Source organism: Monodon monoceros, unplaced genomic scaffold (assembly GCF_005190385.1).
Source record: "Monodon monoceros isolate NGI ecotype Baffin Bay Population unplaced genomic scaffold, NGI_Narwhal_1 Super_Scaffold_18, whole genome shotgun sequence".
NCBI lineage: Eukaryota > Metazoa > Chordata > Mammalia > Artiodactyla > Monodontidae > Monodon > Monodon monoceros.
Genome location: NW_021703774.1, coordinates 46,776,396 through 46,788,660, shown reverse-complemented (window position 1 = coordinate 46,788,660; position 12,265 = coordinate 46,776,396).

Genomic DNA, 12,265 nt, shown 5'->3' with positions numbered 1-12,265 from the left:
CTTGGATGATTCAGATTAAAGTGGTCCAAGAAGCCATGTTTGAGAAATAGAGATTTAATTCCAGCACCCCATTTTATTGATAAGAAATCTATCCTGAACTGAATCACTTTGCTGTTCGTCTAAAACTAATAGAGCATTGTTAATCAACTATGCTCCAATATAAAATAAAAATTAGAAAAAGAAATCTATCCTGTGTAAGGCTACACAATAGGCCAGCTACAGCCTGATCTAAAATAAAAACTCAAATACACATTCCCTTCTGAGTCCAAAGTTATTTCCATTTATGGCATTTGGGGGCTACATGGTCCTTTCTTCTTGCAAAAGTCTCTTTATATCTTCCCTCCAGAAAATATCATCTATCGGAGAAAATATTTAACAAAAAGGAAAACTGAGACTCACTAGATGTAACCATATTTATAGGCTTGGAATTTCTTTTCTGTTAGTAGCTGATGTCAGCTTCAAAGGAAAAGAAGCTATAATGTTTTGTTTTCCTTCTTGAGGAGTTTCTTAGAAGCCTCACCTGCTTTGAGCCACTCTGCTCTTGTAGAGAAGGTTTGAGACCTCACACTGACTCAGCCAGGATAAAGGATATTAATTATAAAGGTATCTGGGATTAGACAGACACTCACAGAATCTTTCATTCAGGCTCCAAAATTTGTCCTTTGTGGAACTGGACCCAGGGCATTTCCTGTCAGTGTGACTCCTCTCTGGTTTGCACATACCGTGTAGAGCCAGTCTTTAAATATCAAAGGGTAAGCTTTTGAATGTAGTATTTTAAGGTGGATCTGACTAAATAGGGGGCAATTTGAGATGGGCCCCATTTCATGACATTTTTTTCCCTCTCTGTGTAACTTTCATCTATTACTCATAGACCCGTCCTCTAGAGCTACCTAAGTCTAATTCTTCTTGCAGAAGACAGGTCATCAGATATTTGAAGACTGTTATCAAGACACCCAGGATAAACATCCCTAATTTATCCAGGTGTCCTCTTTCTAAATTCCTCTGTCTCCTTGGTATGATCTAGAACACTACTGTCTTGTTAAAGTGTGTCATGCAGATCTGAACCCAGTTCCTGGGCTCCGCCCCCTTCCCTCACATCAGCACCATCATTAGAACTGGGGGAGAGATGTGAAGGGAGATGACGCATCTCACTTGGAAACCTTTGAAGGTTTCCAAGATTGAAAAGAGTTTGTGAAAAGGGACCCACCCCGGGAATGGAGGGAGAGAGCACCCATGCCTCCCACCTGCCAGGTAAGGACTGGGGATTGCTTTAGCTGTGGTGACAATAAACTGAAGTCACATGGATTTGTCTTAATTAACAGCTTTAGATACAATTCACAGGTCACACAGTGCATCCACTTACAGTTACGATTCAGTATTTTTTATTATATTCAGAGTTGTGCAACTATCACCACAATTAATTTGAGAACATTTTCATCATCCCAAAAATATAATCAAATTTTAAATATTATCCTAATCAATTTATTTCCTAATTACTGATAATCATTTACAAGACCTTCACTCTATGGAGTGATACTTGAACCTTCTAGTGAGGTGCTGGATATAAGAACTCAGTATGAAAGAAAGAGGGAAAAAAAAGGGCAATTCACATCTTAGAGACTACATGACCCTGTTGTGTAACGTTAACTACCAAGTATTTCACAGTTTTCTATAGAGGCTAAGAACAAGGACTTTGGGGCCATATTGGTTGGGTTCAAATTCTGGCTTCACCACTTCCTGACCTTGGGAGAGTCAGTTCTATCTGTAAAATGAGGACAGTATTTGTTCCCACCTCATGTGGTTCTTATAAGGATTACATAGATTAACATAGAAAGCATTTAGAACAGAACCTGATTCTATATCACTGCTTGCTAATCTAATTATTATATGTATAATTTACTGTTATGGATACTGACCTTCTACCAGGTAACCCCTTGTGATGCTCTGAGTCATGAGATTTTGTATTTGTACATCTAATCTGTTAGCAGTTCAGTATATATTGAAAGCCTGTGGTTAGAATTAAAGTCCCTGTGAGATTATTGGTTATTGGGCATTTTACTTGGGAGAAAAGTTAGACAGTCTAGTCTTATGTCATGAACACAGAGAAATTTACATAGCTATGGAATGGCAGTTTCTGGCTTAACAACACAGCCTTAACTCTCATTTCAGCTTTCCAGTGCCCAGAAGGGGGCTAGTACATAATAAGCCCTGAAAATATCTTATTGGAAAAAAAGAATGATTCACTTAGAATGCACTAGAGTGACCTAAGAGAGTCACCACACTTTCTTAAGTTTCTTTATTCAGCATGCACTAAGTTTCTCACCTCAGGAAGTAAACACACACTTTTATTTACCTAGAAAATCTTTCCCAACTACATTTTGCCATGCTCCCTACTCAGGCTTCAGGGAGAACTGAAGCTGGGTTGAGTACCTTTACTATATATTCCCATAGCTCCCTATAGTTTCCCTATTAGAGCAATCATCACGCCAAATTAGGGGCTTCCCTGGTGGCGCAGTGGTTGAGAACCTGCCTGCCAATGCAGGGAACACGGGTTCGAGCCCTGGTCCGGGAAGATCCCACATGCCGCGGAGCAACAAAGCCCATGCATCACAACTACTGAGCCTGTGTGCCACAACTACTGAACCTGTGCTCTAGAGCCCGGGAGCCACAACAACTGCAGCCCACGTGCCTAGAGCCCATGCTCTGCAACAAGAGAAGCCACGACAATGAGAAGCCCACGCACCGCAACTAAGGGTAGCCCCCGCTCACCACAACTAGAGAAAGCCCACACTCAGCAATGAAGACCCAACGCAGCCCAATAATAATAATAATAATAATAATAAATTAATTAAAAAAATAATCACACCAAATTATAATGTGTCAGTTCACTCCACTAGAATGTAAGCTACGTGAGGGCAGACACTGTGCTACTGTTATAACAATGTTTATCCTTGGCACAACAAGGACCTAGCATATAATAGTAGTATTTTCAGATGAACATTAGAAACTGTGGAAGACACTGATAACTGTTTCCCCATATTGATTCCCCCTGATTCTTTCAAGAATAGTATTCTCCCTCCACACTGATATTTTAGAAGGTCACGGGACCACCAAACCAGAGAAGACATCACAGCCAGTCTTTCAGCCAGTGACCAAGTTGTCACCAAGGGAAAGTAAGCAGAAGTGATATGCACAAGTGTCTTGAAAGGATATGCTTGCCATCTACTTTGTCTCTTTCCCTCTTTCTTTCAGCTGGAAGGCAGTTGTGGTGCTAGTGAGACTGAAACATGTAGAGACAGAAAGCACCCTAAGGGATGGTAAAACAACAAGGTACAAGGAACCTAGGTCCCTGGATGATCTTGTAGCGTGAAACTGCTTGACCTACCATGCACAGGCTGCTTGACTTTGACAGTTAAATGAGGAATATACAAACCTACAACTTGTTTGAGTTCCTCTGTTTTGGAGTCTCTTTGTTACAGCTGCTTAGGCCCTTCCTTAACTAAAATTTGAAACAGGGCATGAGAATTCTAAACAATCCTTGGGGAGGCACTAATCATTCAGAACCTTTGAAATTCTAGGCACTTAGTAATACATAAGTTCCACTGCTTATAAGAAATGAATGGCTATATTCAGCAAGGTTGATCCTAGTACCAGAGGGAATTGTATACATCTGGACATAAGAATAACAGTGATCTTGACCATATCAAGGTGTCAGCGAAACTGGAAGAGATTCATGATACTGCAGAGTCCTGACAACTTGACAAATAGGTTAATAACTGGCCCCTTGGAAGTAGGCATCCATTCATGGCCACCCTTGTACTCTGTCCTACTAGCATGACTCAGCTACTCTTCCCAGAGCTGACTCCTTCTGGGCCTTTCCACTTCTATCTTCTGTTTCTATTGAACTCTGACTCTTTCATATCTCTAGTTCCAAGCCTCAAGGGAAAACATCTGATTAATCCAATTTAATGAACACCTGATTGTCTACTGGCCAGATTATAGATGGGCTGCTTTTATGTGGCATGTCCTCCATGTGCAAATTAGCTGTGGTTAAATTGGGGTTAGGAGTCCTGTGGTGAAGAACATGGCCCTGTTGGTGTAAGAATCTGCCTGAGATTTTACCCTCAGCGAGAGTGTTAGTTTTCTACTACTGCTATGACAAATCACAAAAAAATCTAGTGTTTTAAAGGAACAACAGTTTGTTATCTTACACTGCTATAGACCATAAACCCAACATGGATCTCACTGGACTAAGGTCAATGTGTCAACAGGATACATTTCTTTCTGAAGATTCTAGAGAAGAAGTTATTTCCTTGCCTTTTCCAGTTACTAGAGGCCTCCTGCACTCCTTAGCTCACGGGTCCCCCCACCTCTATCTTCAAAGCCAGCGACGTCAACCAAGTCCTTTACATACTACCGTCACTCTGGTTCTCTCCTCTGCCTGCCTCTTCCAATTTTAAGGACCTTTGTGATTATTTTGGGCCCACTCAGATAATCCAGGATAATCTCCTTATTTTAAGGTTAGCTGATTAGCAAACTTAATTCTGTCCTCTCCCTTAATTCTCCTTTGCCATGTCTGACTCTGGTCACCAATTACAATGCATGTGGGGCAGGGTTCTCCCCACATACCACCACGCAATTCTCAAACACCAGTTGAATTGTCCTACAATTAGTCTCAATTCTGACACTCAATTCTAATGCTATCATTTCTATCATTTCTGTTCCTATTGATTGATTTTTGCTCTAATTATGAGTCACATTTTCCTTTTCTTGGAATGTCTATTAATTTTTGCTGGATGCAGGACTTTGTGAATACTATGTTGTTGGGTGTCTGGATTGTGTTGTCTCGCTTTCCTTAAAGAGTGTTGGGCAGGCAGTTAGGTAATTTACAGATGAGTTTGATCTCTAAGGCCTGTCTTTAACCTTTTCTAGAGCAGGTCTAGAGTAGTCTTCACCCTGTGATAGCATAGCCCTAGTGCCAAGCTGTGGAGTCTACACTGAATGCCCTGGTGTGATCACCAATGGCTCTCCAATTTGGCTAGTCATAGTTTGAATACATCCTCACAGCTTAAACATCTCATTGACCTGTATGAGCTCTGGGGATTATTCTGATTACAATTCTCTTGGGTTTTCTTTACCTGGCTTTGTATGGTTTTCCTCTATGACCGTACAGCTTGTATTCAGCAAAGATTCATGAGGATTCTTTTTTAGGTTTCTGGAGTTCTTTTTCTGCACATATTTTCTGAAATTCTGTACTGTAACATCCACCACTGTAGCTGCCTTGAGCCCTAATTTCCAAATATCTATGTCTTGAATTCATGAAGGTAACTGGGCCTTGCTTGAGTTGACCCCCCTCCACCTATGCCCACAGCCTAGAAGTTGCCACCAGGCGGAAATCCAAGATGATCACAAGGCTCACTTTACTTCTTTCTCTCCATTTATCTAATAGGGGACACGCTCCTGTCCTGCTTGTTGTAAAACATTGGAAAATACTTGTTTTGTGTTACTATAGACTGAATATTTGTGTCTCTCCAAAATTCATATGTGAAATCTCATGTTCAACTTGATGATATTTGGAGGTGGAGCCTTTGGGAGGTGATTAGGTCATGACCATGAACTCTCATAAATGAAATTAATGCTCTTATAAAAGTGACCCCACAGAGCTCCATAGCCCCTTTCACCATGTAAGAACACAGTGAGAAGACTGCCATCTATGAACCAGAAATGGGCTCTCACCAGACACCAAATCTGCAGGTGTCTTGATTTTGTACTTTCCAGCCTCCAGAACTGTGAGAAATAAATTTCTGTTGCTTAGAAGCCACACAGTCTATGATAATTTGTTAAAGCATCCTGAATGAACTAAGACACATGTATATTATCTAGTTTTCTAGCTGTTTATAAGCTAAGTTTGCCCCAGTCCATGTTATTTCATCATGCTTTTAAGTAGAAATCCAGTCAGAGACCTTTTATTTAACCCATTTTTATACGTAAAGTTTTCCTCTTAACTCATTCATGTAAATACAAAGTTCAAACGTAATGTAAATAGAGAAGGAAGAGGCAAAGAAAGAGAGGAGGTGAAAGAGTGAGATTGCGAAACATGAGTTTAGGCTCCTCATCTTTTAACCCAAATCTTTGTTCATCTTTAGTATTTTTTTGAAAATTTAAAAAAGGAAATAGATATTTTAGCAGGAGTTTGCTCTCATTGGCCTATAGATAAATATTGCCCATTTAAAAAATAATCAGGGGCTTCCCTGGTAGCGCAGTGGCTGAGAGTCCGCCTGCCGATGCAGGGGACACGGGTTCATGCCCCGGTCCAGGAAGATCCCACATGCCGCGGAGCGGCTGGGCCCGTGAGCCATGGCCCCTGAGCCTGCGCGTCCGGAGCCTGTGCTCCGCAACGGGAGAGGCCACAACAGTGAGAGGCCTGCGTACCGCAAAAAAAAAAAAAATCAGACTAAACTAGTAAGCAAAGGGGGCTTCATGCCTTGAGGAGGTTTTGATATGTGCCTGTAACTGCATACATTTAAAATTAGTTATGAGCAGTAAACCCATCATGCTGTTCCCAAAGTCCTTTTTTCTCTGTGATCCTGAGAGATTAGGACAGCAAAGATCCATTGATACATCCCCAAATTTGTGGAGAAGAGTAAATAAAGATAGAAACCAAAAGCTCCTATCCCTGGTAAGATTTATAAAATAACTAAGTAGACAGGTCAGTAGTGCCTAAATAAAGCTGAAAATAACCTCTGCTGAAAACTTTCCTTTAAAAGCCCTCATATGTTATCATTTAGTCTGAGCTAAAAGCTATTGGGAGAAACAGGTAATATCTATATATGTCTGGACTACCCTTGCTATCTCTCAGCCTGGAGCTGTAGTGCATCCACAGGAATGATTATGTCTCATAGATGTAAATGATTAGCACCATCATTCCCAAGCATAGTCCTCTTACAAATATTCATAAGAAACAAAACACTTTTCCTTCTAAATTTAACAACCAGGGCCTCTTGAGGGACTCTTGCCTTGCTTTGATCAAACTTGCAGAGACGCAACAGTTACTGCTGAGAAGGAATGACTTTTACAAAGAAAGGACTATATTGTCTCCTCAAAATTGTTTTCTGTGTGAAAGCTGCAAGTCAGTAAGTAAGGAATACACAGACAAGGTATATATCTATATTCTCAAAAACACAAATGCACATGTGTATTTAAAAGTTCATTCCAAATGGAAATCCTTTACTGAGGTTTTTCTAGATTCTAGAAAACATGTCAAATGCTATGAGGGATATATAGATGTTAAATAAGGTATGGATTTTGAATGAAATAAGTTCACAAGTCAGAAGAGAGATTGACATTATATACTAACACAAAACAAAGAGTAATAAAGGTATAAAGTGCTAAAGAGAGACACACATATACAACCCAAGGGAGTGAAGGTGCCTGGCACATAATAGGTTCTCAAATATTTATTTAGTGGATAAATGAATGATGAATACATTTCTCTGACCATATATCTTAAATACTATCATCACTGAATAAACTATTTTTTGGAAGGGGACAAAGACTGGGGAGTTCAAAAACACTCATAAAATAGTCTGATCTTTCATCTATGATTCAGACCTGTGTAGTCCAGAAATATCAGAAAGAGATGTTTCTGAATAATTTTTCTAAATATTTTCTCTGGAGGTTATATTATAGTAAAATATTGTTTCGGTATGTCATGAGTTATCAATATTAGGTACGCTTTGCTCTCTACCGACAGTACACACCCAGGAAGAATGGTCCACAGAAAGCTGCAGCATTACATAAAGGCAGATGGCAGATCCAGCATGGATATTAAAGAATATACTAGAAAACGAGAAACCAAATAAATATCTGACGCTGAGACATGCTAGAGGAAGGTGAACTCCTCTAAGAAAGGCAGTATGACTTCTAGAATTCCATTCCTCTCCCTTGCTGCCTAAGCAAAATAGTTTCTACTCTTTAAAATAAAAAATGAGGCTATGGGGACTTCAGCTTCTCTGTAAAATGGAATAATAGGGACTATATCTAACCTTACAACTGAAACAATTTAAAAAGGACTAAATATATGAAACAAAGGTTTGCAAGACACTACATATCAGGCAATGAAGGCAAATGGTCCTTGAGAGATGGGAAACACCATATTCCTATGAGAGATAGAGCATTATGATGGCCATGGTGCAGGGTGGAGGGCAATCACGGCGAGCCCAGTGAACTCCCTGAGCTGAGGATAAGGAATGCAGAGTTTGTAGGAGACTATGGCAGCTCAAGTTGCTAAAAAGAGAGTACCAGAAAGGAAAGCGCTACACAGAGAGAGAACTCTGGAGATATGCAAAGATTTACCCTTGAGTATTCAGGTGAATACTGATTAGCACATGCATATGAAGAAACTACTCAAGGCTTGGGGAAAACTGTTTGAAATATTATAATTAGAGGTAACAGTGCCTGGTGATCAGACAGGGCTTAGAATGATGTCTAGTCCCAAAAACCAGACTGAAAAACTAAAAAATTGAGGAGGATTTGGGTAGAGTACACACAAGGCTCTTACCTAAGTAATAGGGAATAATAAGCCATGGATTGATAACTGCTCCAGTCTTCTCTTACAAATCTTAACAGCAAAACTTGAAAAGATCAAACAGTTTTCATGTAACATAACTACAACCCATAACAAAGCTCAGGAATATTTATGGGAATATAAAAATATCTTGCATCTCAGAAAGTAAAATTCAAAACATCTGACATCCAATAAAAAACTGCCAGGATGTAAAGAAGCAGGACAATGCAACCCATAGTTAGGAGATAAACTGATCAAATGAAATTGACTCAGAACTGATACAGATGTTAGAATTAGCAGACAAAGACATTAAAGCAATTATTATACCTGAGTTCCATATGCTCAAAACTTAAGAAGAGACATGGAAAATATAAAAGTGACTAAAATTGAGCTTCTAGAAATGAAAATAACAAAATGTGAGATAAAAATAAACCTAATGAAATTAATGGCAGATTAGGCTTAGAAGAAAAAATTAACAAACTTCAAGATATAGTAAAAGAAAAATTTTAAAAACCATACACACAGAGAAACGAGAATTAAAAAATGTAAACAGAGAGATTAGCTTAAGATGGCAGAGTAGAAGGACATGAGCTCACACCCTTCTTACAAAGACACCAAAATCACAACTGCTGAACAACCATCAACAAAAAAACACTGGAAACTACCAAAAAAGATACCCTACATCCAAAGACAAAGAAGAAGTTGCAACAAGACAGTAGGAGGGGCACGATTGCGATAAAATTAAACCCCAGACCTGCTGGGTGAGAGACCCAGAAACTGGAAAACAATTATACCACAGAAGTTATGCAACAGGAGTGAAAGTTCTGAGCCCCACATCAGACTTCCCAGCTTGGGGTTCTGGCGATGGATGGAGGAGTTCTCAGAGAATCTGGATTTGAAGGCCAGCAGGGTTTGGTCACAGGACTTCCACAGGACTGGGGGAAACAGAAACTCCACTCTTGGAGGGCACACACAAAGTCCTGTGTGCACCAGGACCCAGGGGAAAAAAGCAGTGACTCCAGAATAGACTGGGCCAGACTTACCTGCTAGTATTGGAGGGTCTCTGGTGGAGGCAGGGGTTGCTGTGGCTCACTGTGGGGACAGCAACATTGGCAGCAGCAGTTTTGGGAAGTCCTCATTGGCATGAGCCCTCCCAGAGGCTGCCATTAGCCCCAAACAGCCTGTAGGCTCCAGTACTGATTCACCTCAGGCCAAACAACCAACCAGCCCAACCCATCAGCAGACAAGTGGCTTAAAGTCTCCCTGAGCACAGCCCTGCCCACCAGAGGGACAAGATCCAGCTCCACCCAACTGGGCAGGAACCAGCCCCTCCCATCAGGAAGCCTGCACAAGCCTTGTAGACAGCCTCAGCCACCAGAGGGCAGAGAGCAGAAGCAAGAATTACAGTCCTGCAGGCTGTGGAATGGAAACCACAATCACAGAAAGTTAGACAAAATGAGATGTCAGAGGAATATGTCCCAGATGAAGGAACAAGATGAAACCCCAGAAGAACAACTAAGTGAAGTGGGGATAACCAACCTACTGGAAAAAGAATTCAGAATAATGATAGTGAAGATGATCCAATATCTCAGAAAAAGAATGGAAATAAGGATCAAGAGGATACAAGAAATATTTAACAAAGACCTAGAAGAACTAAAGAACAAACAAAGAGATGAACAATACAATAACTGAAATGAAAAATACACTAGAAGGAATCAGTAGCAGAATAAATGAGGCAGACGAATGGATAAGTGACCTAGAAGACAGAATGATGGAAATCACTGCTGTGGAACAGAATAAAGAAAAAAGAATGAAAAGAAAGGAAGACAGTCTAACAGACGTCTGGGACAACATTAAACACAACAAAACTTGCATTATAGGCATCCCAGAAGGAGAAGAGAGAGAGAAAGGACCTGAAAAAATATTAGAAGAGATAATAGCTGAAAATTCCCCTTACATGGAAAGGAAACAGTCACCCGAGTTCAGGAAGCACAGAGAGTCTCAGGTAGGATAAATCCAAAGAGGAACATACCAAGACACATAGTAATCAAATTAACAAAAATTAAAGACAAAAAAAATATTAAAAGCAACAAGGGAAAAGCAACAAATAACATACAAGGGAACTCTCACGAGGATATCAGCTGAGCTCTCAGCGGAAGCTCTGCAAGTCAGAAGGGAATGGAATGATACATTTAAAGTGATGAAAGGGAAGAGCCTACAAGCAAGAGTGCTCTAACCAGCAGGGCTCTAATTCAGATTCAACAGAGAAATCAAAAACTTTACAGACAAGCAAAAGCTAAGAGAATTCAGCACCACCAGAGCAACTTTGCTACAAATGCTAAAGGAACTTCTCTAAACAGAAAAGAACAAAACTAGAAAAAAGAAAATTATGGATGGAAAAGCTCACTGGTAAAGGCAAATGTACATTAAAGGTAGGAAATCATCCACACACAAATGTATCAAAACCATCAATTATGAGGAGAGCACAAATACAGGATATTGGAAATGCATTTGAAATTAAAATACCAGCAACTTGAAACAATCTTGTTTATATACAGACTGCTATATCAAAACCTCATGTTAACCACAAACCAAAAATCTATGATACATACACAAAAAAGAAAAAGGAATCCAAACACAACACTAAAGCTAGTCATCAAATCACAAGAGAACAAAAGAGGAAGGGAAGAAAAAACACCTACAAAAACAAATCCAAAACAATTAACAAAATGGAAATAAGAATATACATATGGATAATTACCTTAAATGTAAATGGATTAAATGCTCCAACCAAAATACATAGACTGGCTGAATGGATACAAAAACAAGACCCATATATATGCTGTCAATAAGAGACACACTTCAGATCTAGGGACACATACAGACTGAAAGTGAGGGGATGGGAAAATGTATTCAATGCAAATGGAAATCAAAACAAAGCTGGAGTTGCAATACTCATATCAGAAAAAATAGACTTAAAAACAAAGACTATTAGAAGAGACAAAGAAGGATACTATATAATGATCAAGGGATCAATCCAAGAACAAGATATAACAATTGTAAATATATATGCAACCAACATATATATGCACCCAACACTTCAATACATAAGGCAAATACTAACAACCATAAAGGGAAGAATCGACAGTAACACAATAATATTGGGGAAATTTAACACCCCACTTTCATCAATAGACAGCTGATCCAGACAGAAAACCAATAAGGAAACACAGGCCTTAAATGACACATTAGAGCAGACGGAGTTAATTGATATTTATAGAGAATTCCATTCAAAAGCAGCAGAATACACATTCCTCTCACTTGCACATGGAACATTCTCTAGGATTGACCACATGCTGGGCCACAAAGCGAGCCTCAGTAATTTAAGAAAATTGAAATCATATCAAACATCTTTTCCAACCACAAAGCTATGAGATTAGAAATAAACAACAAGGAATAAGAACACAAACAGGTGGAGGCTAAACAATATGCAACCAAACAACCAATGGATCACTGAAGAAATCAAAGAGGAAATCAAAAAACTCTTAGAGATAAATGAAAACGAAAGCTCAAGGATTCAAAACCTATGGGATGCAGCAAAAGCAATTCTAAGAGGGAAGTTTATAGCATACAATCTTACCTCAGTAAACAAAAAAAAATCTCAAATAAACAACCTAACCTTACACCTAAAGCAACTAG